The sequence below is a fragment of the Canis lupus genome, chromosome 16 (genome assembly GCF_048164855.1).
Source record: "Canis lupus baileyi chromosome 16, mCanLup2.hap1, whole genome shotgun sequence".
In the NCBI taxonomy this organism is placed as follows: Eukaryota; Metazoa; Chordata; class Mammalia; order Carnivora; family Canidae; genus Canis; species Canis lupus.
Genome location: NC_132853.1, coordinates 14,532,654 through 14,551,463, shown reverse-complemented (window position 1 = coordinate 14,551,463; position 18,810 = coordinate 14,532,654). Strand labels below are relative to the sequence as shown.

At 40.4% G+C, this 18,810-nt stretch overlaps 1 pseudogene; it reads right to left on the bottom strand.

Annotated features, from left to right (window-relative positions):
* Positions 1-1,700: 1,700 nt before the first annotated feature.
* On the bottom strand, positions 1,701-7,385 carry LOC140605646 (large ribosomal subunit protein eL34 pseudogene; annotated as a pseudogene).
* Positions 7,386-18,810: the final 11,425 nt, after the last annotated feature.

The window sequence follows — 18,810 nt, the reverse complement described above, 5'->3', positions numbered from 1 at the left end:
GTTTATTATTTTTTACAGTGTTATTTATGTTGAGAGAGAGAGCAAGCACAGCGGCACAGAGCCCGACATGGAGCTCCATCGCATGACCCTATGATCATGACCTGAGTCAAAATCAAGGTTTGGATACTTAACCAACTGAGCCACCCAGGTGCCCTCAAAATATTTTAAACACAGACCTCTGGTATAATAACATATGGATTTTTTAAAAAGCATATTAAATACCAACATCTAGTGAAGAGTACAATAATTTCATACTTTTAAAGTAGTGATAAACGTAAACAATATTTCAATATATTGCAGCAACCATAATACGATATGAAAATCATTATGTCTGCTGATGCCAAATGCAAGAGTACAACAGCGGCCTTCATGTTGTTAGTACAACAGTGGTCTGTTGCCTACATATGTAATTGAAGGAAATACTATGTTTCAGATACATATTGGTTAAAATAAAGATATAATTTTTTCCCATCCAAGTTCAACGGCCCCAGGCCATAAGAAACCATTGTCAGGGGATCCCTGGGTGGCGCAGCGGTTTGGCGCCTGCCTTTGGCCCAGGGCGCAATCCTGGAGACCCGGGATCGAATCCCACGTCAGGCTCCCGGTGCATGGAGCCTGCTTCTCCCTCTGCCTGTGTCTCTGCCTCTCTCTCTCTCTCTGTGACTATCCTAAATAAATAAATAAAATATTTAAAAAAAAAAAAAAAGAAACCATTGTCAGAAGAAATTCATCTCTTCTCAATCCCTATTTCTTCAATAGAAGCCACAAACTATCCCTGAGACTAGTAGAACAAAACCTAGTATCTGGGAGCTTGAGTGGTTCAATCAGTTGAGCATTCAGCTCTTTATTTCAGCTGGGGTCATGATCTCAGGTTTGTGGGGTTGAGCCCTGTGTTGGGTTCTGCTCTGAGCGCAGAGTCTGTTTCTCTCTCTCCCTCTACTACTTCCTGGTTCAGGCTCGCTCTCTCTTAAATAGATACATACATACATACATACATACATACATTTTTTTTCTAAAAGTCCTACTATGTCCTTGAGTGAAGAGGAAGAGTCTGTCTATAGGTTAATATCTCAGTAAAACTTTTCCATTTTACCTTCATTAGGGTTTATTTGCTCCTAGTTTGCACACAATCCTAATATATCTGATAATCTCTTTTCTTAACTCACAGAAAAATAGAAGCAGTACATTAGAAAAAGGGATTTGGAGCTGCTAAGAGAACATATTTGTAATACCTAAAGAGACTGCACACAGCCTGAAATGTAGGGAGATATTTTTTAAGGAGACAAGAATTCAAAAATCATAGAAAATTGGAAAGATTTAGTTAGTATAGAAATAAGTAACTATATGTACTTTAATTTCCTTGATTGCTTCTCTGAGATTGCAATAACATCTCTATTCAATATTCATCTCTATTGAATACTCATCTCTATGACCCTCTATTCTGAAGAGAAAACTCAATTACGCATGCTTGTTAACCTATACTTAGGAAGAAGGATGTAAGGAAAAAGGATGTAAAATATTTAGTACGATTTCTAGCAAGATAATTAAAATAGGCTCCCCTGGGAGTAAAGGGCATGGGGGGATTATGGGACCATCGGAGGAGAACCCATATCAGTTCAATGGCAACATTAATAGCAAATTACAGAGTGTGGAGAACAGAGCCCAGGTGACTCCCATTCATCCCAGGTGATTAGTGGGTTCTAAACTTCAGAATTCTGAAATCTTTCCCCTTCAAAGCTAAATGTCCTCAACTTCCCTTGGACCGGGGCCTGCCAAGAAGGGGCAACAGGAGAGTTATTAAGGGCTGACACTGGAAGAGACTTCTGAAGTTGGCTGCTTCAACATCTGCCTTTTACAAACAAGGAAACTAAGGCCCAGAGATGATATTAGTGTAAAATTAGCATAATTTCTTCCTTAAATATTTTAGTAGAATTCAAATAATAGAACCATCTGGGCCTGGAGTGACTTGGAATATTTTTAAGTATTGATTTGATTTCTGATTTCAATCATAAGTGTAGAATGATGCAGATATTCCATTATCTCTTATGTCCATTTTGTATGTTTTATTTTTTCTCATATTTGCCCATTTCAAAAAAATGCAGAAACTACTGGAATAAAGTTGTCCATAATATCATTTAAAAATATTTGTAGATTCTATAATTATATGTGAGCTTTTTATTCCCAATAATGGTTATTTTATTTTTTTTTGAAAGACTTATTTATTTGAGAGAGGGAGTATGAACAGGTGAACAATCTGAGGGAGAGAAAGAATCCCAAGCAGACTCCATACTGAATGCAAAGCCCAATGTGGGGCTGGATGCCAGGACCCTGAGATCATGACCTGAGCCAAAATCAAGAGTCAGTCGCTTAACTGACTGAGCTACCCAGGTGCCCCCCAATAATGGCTATTTAAACATTTTCTCTTCTCGTTCTTGATCAGTTGTGCCAGGGGTTTAGCCATTAGTCCTTTCAAAATACAAACATTTGTCTTTATTAATATTCTCTGTTGTATGTTTGCCTTCTACTTCATTAAGTTTTTTTTTTTAAAGCTTTTATTTATTTATTCACGAGAGACACAGAGAGAGAGGCAGAGACATAGGCAGAGGGAGAAGCAGGCTCCATGCAGGGAGCCCGATGTGGGACTCAATCTGGGACCCCAGAATTACGTTCTTAGCCAAAGGTATGGGTATGTTGTATTTATATCAGCATTTAGTTGAAACTATTTCTCATTTCCACTGAGAGTTCCTCTCCTATAGATTATTTAGAAGTGTATTTTTTTTAAAGATTTTATTTATTCATGAGAGAAACAGAGAGGCAGAGACACAGGCAGAGGGAGAAGCAGGCTCCATGCAGGGAGCAGGACATGGGACTCGATTCCAAGTCTCCAGGATCAGGCCTTGGGCTGAAGGTGGCTCTAAACTGCTGAGCCACCCAGGCTGCTTTATTTAGAAGTGTATTAAAAAACTTTTATGCATACAGAGATTTCCTTGTTAATCATTCTGTTATTAATTTTTTAAAAGATTTTATTTATTTATTCATAGACACAGAGAGAGAGGCAGAGACACAGGCAGAGGGAGAAGCAAGCTCCATGCAGGGAGCCCGACGTGGGACATGATTCCGGGTCTCCAGGATCACACCCCAGGCTGCAGGCGGCGCCAAACCCCTGCGCCACCGGGGCTGCCCTGTTATTAATTTTTTAAACAGGCTCTGCGCCCAGTGGGGGGCCCAATGCAGGGCTTGAACTCAAGCCCTGAATGGAATCTTTAAAAAAAAAAAAAATTGTCTTTTTAAAATTTTTTAATTATGGTCAAATACGTGTAACACAAAATTTACCATCTTAACCATTGTTTACCTTTATTTTTTATTTGCATATAGATTTTTAAAGATTTTATTTATTTATTCATGAGAGACAGAGAGAGAGGCTGAGACACACAGGTAGAGGGAGAAGCAGGCTCCATGCAGACGCTCAGCCACTAAGCCACCCAGGCGTCCCTATTTACATATATTTTTAATTCGAATATAATTAACATAGAGTGTTATGTTCGTTTCGGGCGTACAATATGATGGTTCAACAACCCTATACATTTCTCAGTGTTCAAAAGGTAAGCACACTCTTAATCGCTTTTATCTATTTCCCCCATCCCCCCACCTAGCTCCCCTTTGGCAGTTAGTCCTTTGTATTTAAGAGTCGATTTTTTTTTGGTCTCTTTTTTCTTTGTTTATTTATTTGTTTGGTTTCTTAAATTCCACATATGAGGGACGCCTGGGTGGCTCAGTGGTTGGGCACCTGCCTTCCGCCCAAGTTGTGATCCTGGGATCTGGGATCCAGTCCCACATCGGGCTCCCTGCATGGAGCCTGCTTCTCCCTCTGCCTGTGTCTCTGCTCTCTCTCTCTCTCTCTCTGTGTCTCTCATGAATAAATAAATCCTTTTTAAAAATTCCACATATGAGTATACTCATATGGTATTTCTCTTTCTCTGATTTATTTCACTTAGCATTATATCACCTAGGTCCATATATGTTGCAAATGACTTGATTTCACTCTTCTTTACGCCTTAGTAATATTCTGTTGTGTGTATTTACACACATCCTCTTTATCTGTTCATCTACCAATGGATACTTGGTTTGCTTCCATATCTTGCCTATTGTACATAATAGTGCAATAAACATAGAGATGTGTATATCTTTTTGAATTAGTATTTTCATTTTCTTTGGGTAAATACCTGATAGTGGAATTACTAGATCAGATAGTAATTCTATTTTTTTAAAGATATTTAAAGATTTTAGAGATTATTTATTTATTCATGAGAGACACAGAGGGAGGGAGAGAAGGAGAGAGAGAGAGAGAGAGAGAGTGGCAGAGACACAGGCAGAGGCAGAAGCAGGCTCCACGTGGGGAGCCCAATGCGGGACTCGATCTTGGACCCTGGGATCACGCCCTGAGCAGAAGGCAAACGCTCAACCACTGAGCCACCAGGTGTCCCAGTAATTCTATTTTTATTTTATTTTATTTTTATTTATTTATGATAGTCAGAGAGAGAGAGAGAGAGAGAGAGAGGCAGAGACACAGGCAGAGGGAGAAGCAGGCTCCATGCACCGGGAGCCCAACGTGGGATTCGATCCCGGGTCTCCAGGATCGCGCCCTGGGCCAAAGGCAGGCGCCAAAACGCTGCGCCACCCAGGGATCCTATTTTTAATTTTTTGAGGAAACTCTCTAATGTTTTCCAGTGGCTATACCAATTTGCATTGCTACCAATAGTGCAAAAGGGTTCATTTTTCTCTACATCCTAGCCAGCACTTATTATTTCTTGTGTTTTGTGTTTTGGTCATTCTGACAGGTATGAGGTGATATACCTTATTATAGTTTTTTTTTAAGTTTTTTTAAAAAGATTTTATTCATCCATTCATGAAAGACACAGAGAGAGAGAGAGAGGCAGAGACACAGGCAGAGGGAGAAAACAGGCTCCATTCAGGGAGCCCGACGTGGGACTCGATTCTGGATCTCCAGGATCACGCCACAGGCGGAAGGCAGGCCCTAAACCGCTGAGCCACTCGGGCTGCCCTTAAGTTTTTTGTTTTTGTTTTTGTTTTGTTTTGTTTTTTTGATTTGTTTAAATAGTCTCTACACTTGAACTCATGAGACCGAGATCAGAGTCGTGTGCTCTTCGGCCTGAGCCAGCCAGGGGCCCTTCATTGTGATTTTGATTTGCAGTTTCCTGATGATCAGTGATGCTGAGCATCTTTTCATGTGTCTGTTGGCTACCTATATGTCTTCTTTGGATAAATGTCTGTTCATGTCTCTGCTTATTTTTTAAAGATTTTATTTATTTATTCATGAAAGACACAGAGGAGAGAGAGAGAGGCAGAGACACAGGCAGAGGGAGAAGCAGGTTCCATACAAGGAGCCTGATGTGGGACTTGATCCCCGGACTCCAGGATCACACCCTGGGCCAAAGGCAAGCACTAAACCACCAAGCCACCCAAGGATTCCCATGTCTTCTGCTTATTTAAAAAATTGGATTGTGGCGATCCCTGGGTGCCTCAGCAGTTTAGTGCCTGCCTTCAGCCCAGGGCGTGATCCTGAAGTCCCAGGATCCAGTCCCACATAGTGCTCCCTGTATGGAGCCTGCTTCTCTCTCTGCCTGTGTCTGTCTTTCTCTGTCTCTCTGTGTGTCTCTCATGAATAAAAAAAATTAAAAATATTAAAAAAGATAAAAAATAAAATAAAAATTGGATTGTTAAAATAAACAAATAAATAAATAAATAAATAAAAATTGGATTGTTTTTTGGCTTTGATTTGTATAAATTCTTGATGTGTTTTGGATATTAACTCTTTATTGGACATATCATTTGCAAATATCTTCTCCCAATCAGTAAGTTGCCTTTTTGTTTTGTTGATTTCCTTTCCTGTACAAAAGCTTTTTATCTTGGTGTAGTTGCAATAGTTTAATTTTGCTTTTGTTTCCCTTACCTTAGGAGACTATCTGAAAAAATGTTTCTATGTCTGATATCAAAAAAATTACTGCCTATGTTTTCTTCTCAGAATTTTATGGTTTCAGGTCTCACATTTAAGCCTTTAATCCATTTTTAGTTTATTTTAGTGTATGATGCAAGACGGTAGTCCAGTTTAATTCTTTTGCATGTAGCTGTCCAGTTTTCCCAACACCATTTGTTGAAGAGACTGCCTTTGTCCCATTATATATTCTTGCCTCCTTTGTTGTGAATTGGCCACAAATGTGTGGGGTTATTTCTGGACTCTTCTGTTCCATTGATTTTTGTGTCTATTTTGTGCCAGTACCATACTGTTTTGATTACTACAGCTTTGTAGTATAACTTGAAATCTGGAATTGTGAAACCTCCAGCTTTGTTCTTTTTCAAGATTACTTTGGCTTTTGGGGATCTTCTGTGGTTCCATACAAATTTTAGGATTATTATTTGTTCTAGTTTTGTGAAAAATGTTGGTATTTTAATAGGGATTGCATTAAGTCTGTAGATTGTTTTGGGTAGTACAGATGTTTTAATCATATTGGTTCTTCCAATTCACGAGGATGAACATCTTCCCATTTGTTTATGTCATCTTCAATTTCTTTCATCAATATTTTATCTTAATCTTTTAACAGAACAAGACTTTTGATTTTTTTCTTACTCAAAAGAGCTTCTTTTTTTTTTTTTTTTTTTAAGTAGGCTCCATGCCCACTGTGTGGCCCAATGCTGTGCTATAACTCCCAATCCTGACATCAAGACTTGAGATGAGATCAAGAGTTGGTCACTCAATCGACTGAGCCATCCAGGCACCCCTAAAAGCTTCATTTTTAAATTTAACTTTCTGACTCCGTACTTATGCCTTCAATACTTTCTTTTTTTTTTTTTTTTTTTTTTTTTTTTTTTTTTAATTTTTATTTATTTATGATAGTCACACAGAGAGAGAGAGAGAGAGAGGCAGAGACACAGGCAGAAGGAGAAGCAGGCTCCATGCACCGGGAGCCCGACGTGGGATTCGATCCCGGGTCTCCAGGATCGCGCCCTGGGCCAAAGGCAGGCGCCAAACCGCTGCGCCACCCAGGGATCCCCCTTCAATACTTTCAAAATGACTTTCTGCTCCTCAATAAAGAAAGCACACTTGATCCTGTCACAAGCACACTTAGCACACATAGAATCATCACAGGCTCTACTGATGTGTTTTTCATTTTAGACAACCTCTTAAGAACTGTAGGTATCACAGATCCTTTAAGTCGGCCTGGGCACACACCACAGTGGCTTTTGGTGCTTTCCCAACTGTCGGTATAAAGGTAAATGATTCTATTACCAGGTGTTCAGGGCAGCCTAGTATTGTTAGAGGCTATATTGTAGGACAGACTACAGCAGTATGTCAAACACTAGACCATTCAAATACCTATACACACCATCCCTGGAAGAATCACCTTAACCATTTTTAGGTTTACAACTCAATGACGTTAAGTATATTCATATTATTGTGCAACCAATCTCCAGAACTCTTTTTATCTTGTAAACTAAAACTCTTTACCCATTAATGCCCCTTCTTCCATCCCTCAGCCCCTGACAACCACTATTCTATCTCTATAAATTTGACTCTTCTAGGTACCTCATATAAGACGAATTATACAATATTTGTATTTTTTTGACTGATTTATGTCACTTAACATAATGTCCTCCAGGTTCATTCATATTGTAGAATATATCAGAATTTTCTCCCTTTTAAAGCTCAGTAATATTCCATTATGTGTGTGCGTGTACAGACATTTTGCTTATCCATTCATCTGTTGTGAATAATGCTGCTATGAACATGGGTGTACAAATATCCCTTTGAGACCCTGCTTTTAATTCTTTTAAATCCAGTAGAATTGCTGGATCACATGGTAATTCTATTCTTGAATTTTTGAGAAACTACCATACTTCTTTCCACTATTTTATATTCCTACCAACAGTGCACAAGAGTTCCAATTTCTCCATATCCTTGCCAACACTTATTTTCTGTGTTTTAGGTTTTTTAATAATAGCAATTCTAATGGAAGTAAGGTGCTGTTTCGTGTGGTTTTGATTTGCATTTCCTTAATGATTACAATGTTTGCATATATTTTGTTTGCTTTTTTTGCCATTTGTATAGTTTATTTGGACAACTGTTGTTCAATCCTTTTCTTGTTTTTCATTTGGATTGTTTTGTTATTGTTGAGTTTAAATTTATTACATTCTTTTACTTCCATCCCTCTTGTATCCTTATATTTAAGGTGTGCTTATTTTAAGAAGCATATGGTTTTAAAAAATCTAGTTTGAGGGGCAGCTCAGTCACTTAGGTGTCCAACTCTTGGTTTCGGCTCAGGTTGTAATCTCATGGGTCATGGGGTCGAGCCCTGTGTTGAGCTCCACTCAACAGGGAGTCTGCTTGAAAGATTCTTTCCCTCACTCTTTCTCTCACTTTCTCTCTGTCTCAAGCAAATGAATAAATTTATTTATTTATTTATTTATTTTTGAATAAATTTTTATTTTTATTTTATTTATTTTTTTTTTAAATTTTTTATTTATTTATGATAGTTACAGAGAGAGAGAGAGAGGCAGAGACACAGGCAGAGGGAGAAGCAGGCTCCATGCACCGGGAGCCCGATGTGGGATTCGATCCTGGGTCCCCAGGATCACGCCCTGGGCCAAAGGCAGGCGCCAAACCGCTGCGCCACCAGGGATCCCTGAATAAATTTTTAAAATAAAAATAAGTAATCTAGGTTGAAGGATACCTGGCTGGCTCAGTCAGAAGAGTGACTCTTGATCTCATGGTGGTGAGTTCAAAGCTCCACACTGGGTGTAGAGATCATTTAAAAATAAATAAATAAAACTTGTAAAAAATATCTAGTATGAGAATCTTTCTTTTAATTGGAGTATTTAGCCAATTATAATTACTAATTATTATCTATTACTGCATTACAAATTACCCCAAAACTTAATGGCTTAGACCACAACAAACATTTGGCAGAAGCTCAGCAGGGTGGAGGCGCCTGGATGGTTCAGTTGGTTAAGCATCTCTGCTTTCATCGCAGGTCATGATCCCACAGTCCTGGGATCAAGCCCCATGTCAGGCTCTCTGCTCAGGAAAGGAGTCTGATTCTCCCCTCCCTTCCCCCATTTCTCTCTCTCTCTCTGTCTCTCTTGCTCACTCTCTCTCTCAAATAAATAAAGAAAAATCTTAAAAAAAAACAAAAAACAAAAAACACCTTAGCAGGGTGGTCTGGCTCATGACTTCTCATGAGGTTTCAGTCAAGGTATCAGTGAAGGCTACAATCATCTAAAGACTTGACTGGGGGGGGGGCGGGTACCTGGGTGGCTCAGTGGTTGAGCATCTGCTTTTGGCTCAGGTCATGATCCTGGGGTCCTGGGATCGAGTCCCAAATCAGGCTCTCTGCGGGGAGCCTGCTTCTCCCTCTGCCTATGTCTCTGCCCCTCTCACTGTGTCTCTCATGAATAAGTAAATAAAATCTTAAAATAAAAAGAATTGACTGGGACTGAAGGATCCACTTCTATGATATTTCACTCACAGGGCTGTTGGCAAGAGGTCAGTTCCTTGCCACATACACCTATCCACAGGACTGTTTGAGTGTCCTCACAACATGGCAGCTGGCTTGTCCCAGAGTGAATAATCCAAGAGAGAAAGCAAGGAAATGTCTGTGTAGTCTTTCATGCTCTACTCTCAAAAGTCACATACCATCACTTCCTTTATATATATTAATTAGAAGCAAGTCACTAAGTCACTCAAGGCATGGGAAATTAGGCTCCACCATTTCATAGCAGAAGTAGTCCAAGAGTGGATATATCTGAGAATCACTGCCATCTCCTGGCAGAGAGAAAATAATAATTTTTGTATTATTTACATTTCTCATACATGCAAAATACATTTACTCTTCTATGATTCCCCCAAAGTCTCCACCTGTTTCAGCATCAATTCCAAGTTCATAATATCATCATTTAAATTAGATCCGGGTGCAGATAAAGCTCCTTGGGTCTGGTTTCTCAAGTACAGTACCCTTGATTGAAGTAAAGCGATAGGTCTTCCATACATTCAACATACAGTGCCATAGGATAAGTGCTCTAGACCCTCCCATTCAAAAAGGGGGAAAATAGGAGGCACACAGGAGTCAATGTTCCACAGCAATTCTGAAATTCAGCTGGGCACAAGCTGGTAGCTCCTTGATTAGCACTCAAGGTCTCAGAATAATCCTGCATGACTCCTGGTTCTACTGAAGTCTCAATGCTGCCATCTAAGTCATTCTTCATCTGTGAAAGGTAGGTTGTGTTTTCAACTGGTTAGTTTTGTCACCTTTCTTACTGCTAGTAGATCCAGGGTGGTAGGAGGTGTGTATAGGCCTCTTTTCATGCAGTCTCAGTCCCAACTGGCAGTGGTCCTATCAATGCAATATAATTATTTAAAATTTTTTGTGAGTCTATTATTGACCTTATTATTATTGGAATTTCAATCCCTTAAAAAAAAGCTATGCCCACAAGTCTTCTAGATAATCCCTATCCTGACTTGGGATTTTACTGAGACTGAAGGAGGAACGGTTATTTTATGAAATTGCTGCTGAGACTTCACACACACACACAGCTGATCCTCTCTCTGCACACTTCTAACATGCATAATCTCAGTTACCATGGTTTAATTGAATGATACCAGTGCCCCAACAACATAGTTCCAATTTTAGTAACCACAGTATATTACCTGTAATTAATGATATAAAGTGCAAACCTTCATTGTTAGCAATTTAGTCCACAAATCACCATGTGAATAAAGTGCACATCATAATCAGTGATGAATCATGTCACTTCTTTCAAAATCTGTTGGTGATTGGTCCTTGTATATCTGTTATTCAATTCCCTCACAGACAGCAGAGTGTGTATTGGTATTTCCTCCTTGTCTCCAAGTGATAAACCCACATGAGATTTTACAAAAATGGAAAAGCAAGAGAGAATTGGCCAACAAAAATAAAAGTGAAGCAAAGAAAAGAAAAATGAAAAATGTTAGAAGTGAAACTGGATGTGATTAGAAGATTTGAAGACAGTGACAACAAAGATAGGAAAAGACCCAGACCCATATGAAGCTGTCTTATGAATCATACTGAAAAAGGTTTGATGAAAAAGAAAGAAAGAAAGAAAGAAAGAAAGAAAGAAAGAAAGAAAGAAAGAAAGAAAGAAAGAAAGAAAGAAAGAAGTGAAGGTCACTCTAACAGGTTTTCATATAAATCACACAAGAAACAGAAAGCCACTTGTGGATAAAATGGAGCATTTACTTGCACTTCCAACTGAAGAACATGATAATTTTTGTTTTTTTAAGCAGTTTGACTAGAGTTTGGGGCAGAGGGATGCCTGGGTGGCTCAGTGGTTGAGCGTCTGCCTTCAGCTCAGGCCGTGATCACAGGGTCTGGGATCGAGCCCACATCAGTCTCCCAACAGGGAGCCTACTTCTCCCTCTACCTATGTCTCTGCCTCTCTCTCTGTGTCTCTCATGAATAAATAAGATTTTAAAAATCTTTAAGAATAATTTGGGCCAGGGCAGCCCAGGTGGCTCAGAGGTTTAGTGCCGTCTTCAGCCCAGGCCATGATCCTGGAGACCCGGGATCGAGTTCCACGTCGGGCTCTCTGTGTGGAGCCTGCTTCTCCCTCTGCCTGTGTCTCTGCCTTTCTCTCTGTCTCTGTGTCTCTCATGAATAAATAAATAAAATATTTTTTTAAAAATAAAAAATAATAATTTGGGCCAGAGCATTGAAGTTAATAGCCACATTGGAAGAAAATGATCATTTCAAGGAGACTGAAAAAAAAAATCTTTCACTGCTATATAGCTGGTTCTGCCATTTCAGAAATCAGCATGAATTGATTAATATTAAACCAAACTGGTGCGACTACTAGTACAGATAAGGGCACTGCTGTGACATTTGCATCCTGATTCTAAGGCAGGTAGTTATGCAAAAACATGAAAGTGCCCTAGAGGAAATTATGGTGGTAAAAGTGCTTAATGTTAAAGGAACTCTAAGAGGTATTTCGTGACATTGAAAGCTCAAAGGATAAAATACTAAAAAAGTAGACTCAAACTTAGAAAGGAATATGGCGTTCACCAAGCTGTAGAAAAGATGCTTGCTCTGTAAGTTATATGATGAGGAAAAGAAGAAGGCAAGCATTGTTGATAAGTTTTTTTTACAAAGAAATAAAACAAGGATGCCTGGGTGGCTCAGTGGTTGAGTATCTGCCTTTGCCTCAGGTAATGATCCCGGGGTCCTGGGATCGAGTCCCACACCTGTTTCTCCCTCTGCCTGTGTCTCTGCCTCTCTCTCTCTATCCCTCTCTGTGTGACTATCATAGATAAATAAAAATTTAAAGAATAAATAACAGTGTACTAAATAAATATTAACTTTTCTGTTTTCATTTCCCTATACACTTATAATAGTAGAGAGTTTTTGATGTTTGACCAAAATATTTAAAGATCACAGAATGATCATACTTCTTCTCGGTGACTATTCAGATTGGTTTGAATGGTTTCAACTTGCACTGTCATTTTTATAGTCCTGCATTACCATGCAGAGCAAAGACAGCCTGTATATATTTATTACAGAGATTTGACCTTATATAATTGTTAGCTGGTTAAACAGTTTCTGGAAGGCTGTTGTCTTTTACTGCTGATTCTGGAGCTTGAAATCTACAGGGCAAGTATTTGGGAATGGACCACGAATATTAAGTGGACATGAGGAAGGATAAGTTGGAACTCACAAGCATGAGCTGAGGCCCATGAAAACTGAAAGAAGCCCCCATCAGTTTTTGTTGCCTCTAATGTTAGTGGGGTGAGGTACTGCCCAAGTCAGGGCACTTTGTGCAGAGCTAATCACCCACACCCGGCTCAGGAGTCAGAGAAGCTGAAGGGAGATTGAGAGGAAGGCAAAGCTGTTATATCCCTTCCCACTGTCCATGCTAATGAGATAAGACAGCAGATAACTGGCAACATGTGTTAGCTATAAAATGGCTGCTGCTTTACTTCTGTCCTCTGGATCTCCAGCAAGACTCTCTCTTGTGGCCCATGCTAATTGGAAACATACTGAACAAGGGAATTCTGGGAAATGTAATTCAGCCTAGACAAGCTGATACATTTCAAAGCTTTCCTACTTAACTCTATAACTTACTGGTTATGAAGACATGCCCCAGAGTCAGACTTCCTAGGTTTGAATCACAGCTCCTTTATTCAAGCTGTGTATTCAAAAGTAAGGTACTTAGTTTTTTTGCACCTCAATTTCCTTGTCTATTAAATGAAGATAGAACTTACCTTAGAAAATTTGTGGGTTTTTAAAAGATTTTATTTATTTATTCATGAGAGACACAGTGAGAAAAGCAGAGACACAAGCAGAGAGAGAAGCAGACTCTCTGCAGGGAGCCGGAATCGGGACTCGATCCCAGCACCTGAGATCACGACCTGAGCCAAAGGCAGACGGTCAACCACTGAGCCAACCAGGTGCCTCTTATATGCGGTTTAAATGAGATAATACATATTAAGCTGTTGATTATATTATTCATACATTATCACTAAAACTTAGTCCACTGGAAAAGCTCAATAAATATTAACTATTATTAGTTGTGCGATCAGGGGCACATCATTTCTTAAAAAATATTTTATTTGGGATCCCTGGGTGGGTCAGCGGTTTAGCGCCGCCTTCAGCCCACGGCGTGATCCTGGAGACCTGGGATCGAGTCCCACGTCGGGCTCCCTGCGTGGAGCCTGCTTCTCCCTCTGCCTGTGTCTCTGCCTCTCTCTCTCTCTCTCTCTCTCTCTCTCTCTCTCTGTATATCATGAATAAATAAATAAAGTATTTTTTAAAGATTTATTTATTTATTAATTCATAGAAACAAAGAGAGAGAGAGAGAGAGAGGCAGAGCCATTGGCAGAGGGAGAGGGAGAAGCAGGCTCCAGGCAGGGAGCCCGACGTGGGACTCGATCCCGGGTCTCCAGGATCACACCGTGGGCTGAAGGCTGAAGGCGGCGCTAAACCGTTGAGCCACCCAGGCTGCCCTGGGGGGCGCGTCATTTAATCTTTTTTTTTTTTTTTTTTTAAGATTTATTTATTTATTCATGAGAGAGGCAGAGACACAGGCAGAGACCCAGGCAGAGACCCAGGCAGAAGCTCCTTGTGCGGATCCTGTCGTGGGACTCAATCCTGGAACTCTGGGATCAATCGCTGAGCCACCCAGGCATCCCCATTTAATCTTTTTGATCTTCAGGCTTTTTTAATCTGTCAAGTGAGGATAATTTTCTTGGCCCATTTCAAAGGCCCCTCCTGAGGGGATCCCTGGGTGGTTCGGCGCGCCTGCCCCTGGCCCAGGGTGCGATCCTGGAGTCCCCGGACCGAGTCCCGCATCAGGCTCCTGCCATGGAGCCTGCTTCTCTGCCTCTCTCTATGTCCATCATAAATAGATCTTTAAAAAAAAAAAAAAAATGTGAACTGAGGCAGAATGCCAGTTAAAAAGGAAAAAAAAAAGAAAGGCTTCTATTGAGAATTCAATGAAATGACCCATCTTAAAGTCTTATTCAAACATGAATAGTGGATAATAGCTCTTTATTTGATATGTCATTTGCAAATATCTTCTCCCATTCTGTAGGTTGTCTTTTAGTTTTGTTGACTGTTTCTTTTGCTGTGCAGAAGTTTTTTATCTTGATGAAGTCCCAATAGTTCAATTTTGCTTTTGTTTCCCTTGCCTTCCTGGATGTATCTTGCAAGAAGTTGCTGTGGCCAAGTTCAAAAAGTGTTGCCTGTGTTCTCCTCTAGGATTTTGATGGATCCTTGTCTCACATTTAGATGTTTTAACCATTTTGAGTTTATTTTTGTGTATGATGTAAGAGAATAGTCTAATTTCATTCTTCTGCACATGGCTGTCCAATTTTCCCAGCACCATTTATTGAAGAGACTGTCCTTTTTCCAGTGGATATTCTTTCCTGCTTTGTCAAATATTAGTTGACCATAGAGCTGAGGGGCCATTTCTGGGCTCTCTCTTCTGTTCCATTGATCTATGTGTCATGCTGAGTGGAGTAAATCAGTCAGAAGGACAATCATTATATGGTTTCATTCATACAAGGGAATATAAAAAATAGTGAAAGGGATTATAGGCGAAAGGAGAGAAAATAAGCGGGAAAAATCAGAGAGGGAGACAAAACATGAGAGACTCCTAACTCTAGGAAATGAACAAGGAGTAGTGGAAGGGGAGGTGGGTAGGGGGATGGGGTGACTGGGTGACAGGCACTGAGGGGGGCACTTGATGGGATGAGCACTGGGTGTTATACTATATGTTGGCAAATTGAACTCCAATAAAAAAATATACATATAAAAAATGTGAATAGTGGTGATGGTGATGATAAGCACCTCCAGCCTCAGGACTGATACTTACCCCAGTGACTAATCTAAAGTGAGCTCTTAAGTGATTATTCATTAGAAAAGTGTTTCTCCAAATAGATCATATTAATATAAGATGTCGATAATAAGGGAAACCGGTAGAGGGGTGTATATGGAACTCTGTACTATCTTTGCAATTTGTTTGTAAAGCTAAAACTACTCAAAAAATATTTTAAAAGCCCAATCATAAAATAAAATAAAGCTTAACAAAAGACAGTGGTTCTCAAACTTTAGCAGGCATCAGCATCCCCTGGAGGGCTTGTTAAAATGTACCTTGGTAGGCCTACTCCCAGAGTAGTGATTCACTAGGTCTGGGGTGTGGCCAGAGAGGTTGCATTTCTAATAAACAGTGCTGACTCTGCTGATCTGATGATCATACTTTGAGAATCACTGACTTCAACTATATGGGCTTTCCTGTATTTCCCATGAACAGAGGTTCCCATTCATCATAACGTGTCATTTCTTGGCTCATTCAGTCCATGACATCGCCTAACATTGACTTACCAGGCAAGAAGAAGGAGACAGCTCATGACCAAGCTCTAGGCCATGGATCAAGCCATACTTCAACTAATACATATGCATACATACTTAAATATATATAAGTTTCATTATAAAGAAAAATGTACTGAGAAATCTGGGTGGCTCAGTCAGTTGAGTGTCTGACTTTGGCTCAGGTCGTGACCTCTGGGTCCTGGAGATGAACTGGGCATTGGGCTGCCCACTCAGTGGGTAATCTGCTTCCCCTCTCCCCTCTGCTCGTCCTCTCCCCCTGCCTCAGATAAATAAATAAAATCTTAAAAAAAAAAGAAAAGAAAAGAAAAGAAAGGGCAGGTCAGTGGCTCAATCAGCTAAGCGTCTGCTTTCAGCTCAGGTCATGATCCCAGGGTCATGGAATGGAGCCCCAACATCAGGCTCCCTGCTTGGAGGAGAGTCTGCTTCTCCCTTTGCCTGTCCCCTGCTCATTCTCTCTCTCTCTCTCTCTCTCTCTCTCTCTCTCTCTCAAATAAATAAATAAATAAATAAAATCTTGGGGGGTCTGGGAATCAAGTCCTGCATCGGGCTCCCCACAGGGAGCCTGCTTCTCCCTCTGCCTATGTCTCTGCCTCTCTCTCTTTCTGTCTCTCCTGAATAAATAAATAAAATCTTTATTTTTAAAAAAATATTTTATTTATTTATTTGGTAGAGAAATAGTGAGAGAGAGCATGAGCCAGATGCAAGAAGAGGGAGAAGCAGAGCCCTTGCTGAGTGAGGAGCCTGAAGTGGGGACTCGATCCCAGGACTCAGAGATCATGACCTGAGCTGAAGGCAGATGCTTAACTGACTGAGCCACCCAGGAGCTCCTGTTCCCCTCTTCTTAATGTTCTAGTTTTTCTAATTCTTCATTATTGTAAAGGGAGGTTCAAACTACAGCTACAGGAAAAGTATAATTTTAGTTTCTTATAACTGAACTAAATTTCCTTCTTAAACCTCAAGTCTCTGGAAACACAAAAGCCTAATTAGGTCACTTCCAGGTAAACTCAGTTGTACTCAGAATCTTTCTGCTCTTCCCAGCTCTTTACCTCTCTGTTGCTGAGAGACTTTTGGAAATGTCACCAAGAAGTAAATAGGGGCAGGAGGGAGGGGGAACAATCTCTTCTTGATCTTCATCTGCTTTGTCCTGTGGTGGCCTCCTATTTCAAAGAGGCAGGCAAGCCACCCCTGTCCTGGGGGCAGAAAGGCCACAGTGGTGGTAATGTGGGCGGGGGGAGTGGGAAGGATCCCTCCTTGGTGCTGACAATCTACTGACATCCTCACTTGTCCACGTGGCATCCTCCTAACCCATCCAGCAAACCCTGCCCCACTCCTGCCCATGGGGAGCAGAATCTGGGAGCATCTATTCCTGGTTTCAAGCCTAGTCAGGCCAAGCTATCATTTTTATTCCATAGAATCTGTGACGTAATGCTGGGAGATTTGCCCAGAAGGCTTGTTGCCTGCCAAATCCTTGCCCAGGAATGAAGGTCTTTTCAATCCCCAATGAAAATGGATTTCCTGAACTTCAGATGGGGTGGGGTGCCCAGCTCCTGCTGTTCTGCTTCCACTTCGAACCTTCCACCTGTCTTCCTCTTTAATAAGGTCTTGTCTTCTCTGGGGTGGAGGTGGGGTTTGGACATGTTTTGACAGGTCTCTTCCTACATCTCTCGGTCTCACACTTAAGCACATGGCTGGTGAGTTTAAAGGATGAAATTTTATTGAATTTCTTCTGGGGCTCTATACTAGCAAATTCTTTAAGTGGCTTCAAGCCTTGCAACCTAAAAGGAAGAATGATGGTCTTGGGTTAAAAAGAATTGGAGGTAACAGAAAGAAAACACCAGTTATTGTCTCAGATTATTATCCTGCCTCATAAATAGTGCTGCAAAAATACTTAGGTATATGTCACCAGTGACCTTTGACAGACAGGGTGGGGCAGACAATTGTGTATGAACCGAGGCCTCATGTCTTTGAGGAAGGTACGGGAGGTTCTGGAGGCTGAGGGTAGAGAGAGTGATATAAGCAAGGGGTCCACCTTTTGAACAACAGCAGCACTGTCCAAGGAACCATGAGTAATCGCCTGCCCCTCCTTCCTTTGAGCAAAGACAGGGAGAAGGCTCTGACACACGGATGCCCTTTTCAATGCACAGGAACAGCAATGATAGTCCAAAGCAACTGGTTTACTCAGATAGCCCCCAAACTCCAAAACTATTGTCTATCTATCAGCATACATTTTTTATATGTGTGTGATTTAGTTACTTTCTTTAAATATTTTCCCAGAAGTGGAAGTACTGAGTCAAAGGATAAAGCTTGTATAATTTTAATGTTAAAGAAGAGATGTACAATCATGCTGTGTGACTTTATTTTTATTTTTTAAAAGCTGTTTATATATTTGAGAGGGAGAGATTGCATGCAGAGGGAGAGGCAGAAGTAGGCTCCCCACCAAGCAGAGCTCAACATAGGGCTCGATTCCAGGACCCTGAGACCATTCATTAGCCAAACCAAAGGCAGACACTTAACCAATGGAGCCACCCAGATGCCCCTTAGTACATGGTCTTAATACAAAAAGTGCCAAAGCTGTTAACTCAGGGGTGATCAAGCATCAGATACTGATAGTAAAGAGTAAATTTGTACAGTCCTTCTGCAGGGCAATTTGTCAATATGTCGATATATACACCACACTTTGACCTAGCCCCTCCACTTTTGGGAATTTATCTGGAGGAAGGATGTATGTGCTAAGATGTTCAAATAAGCATATTCATAATAGTTAAAAATAGACATTATTTAAATATCTAGTAATAAAGGATTGTTGCACAAAAATAGCATATCCATATGATCAAACAACACGTCATCATTAAAAATTAATTTAAAGAGGATCCCT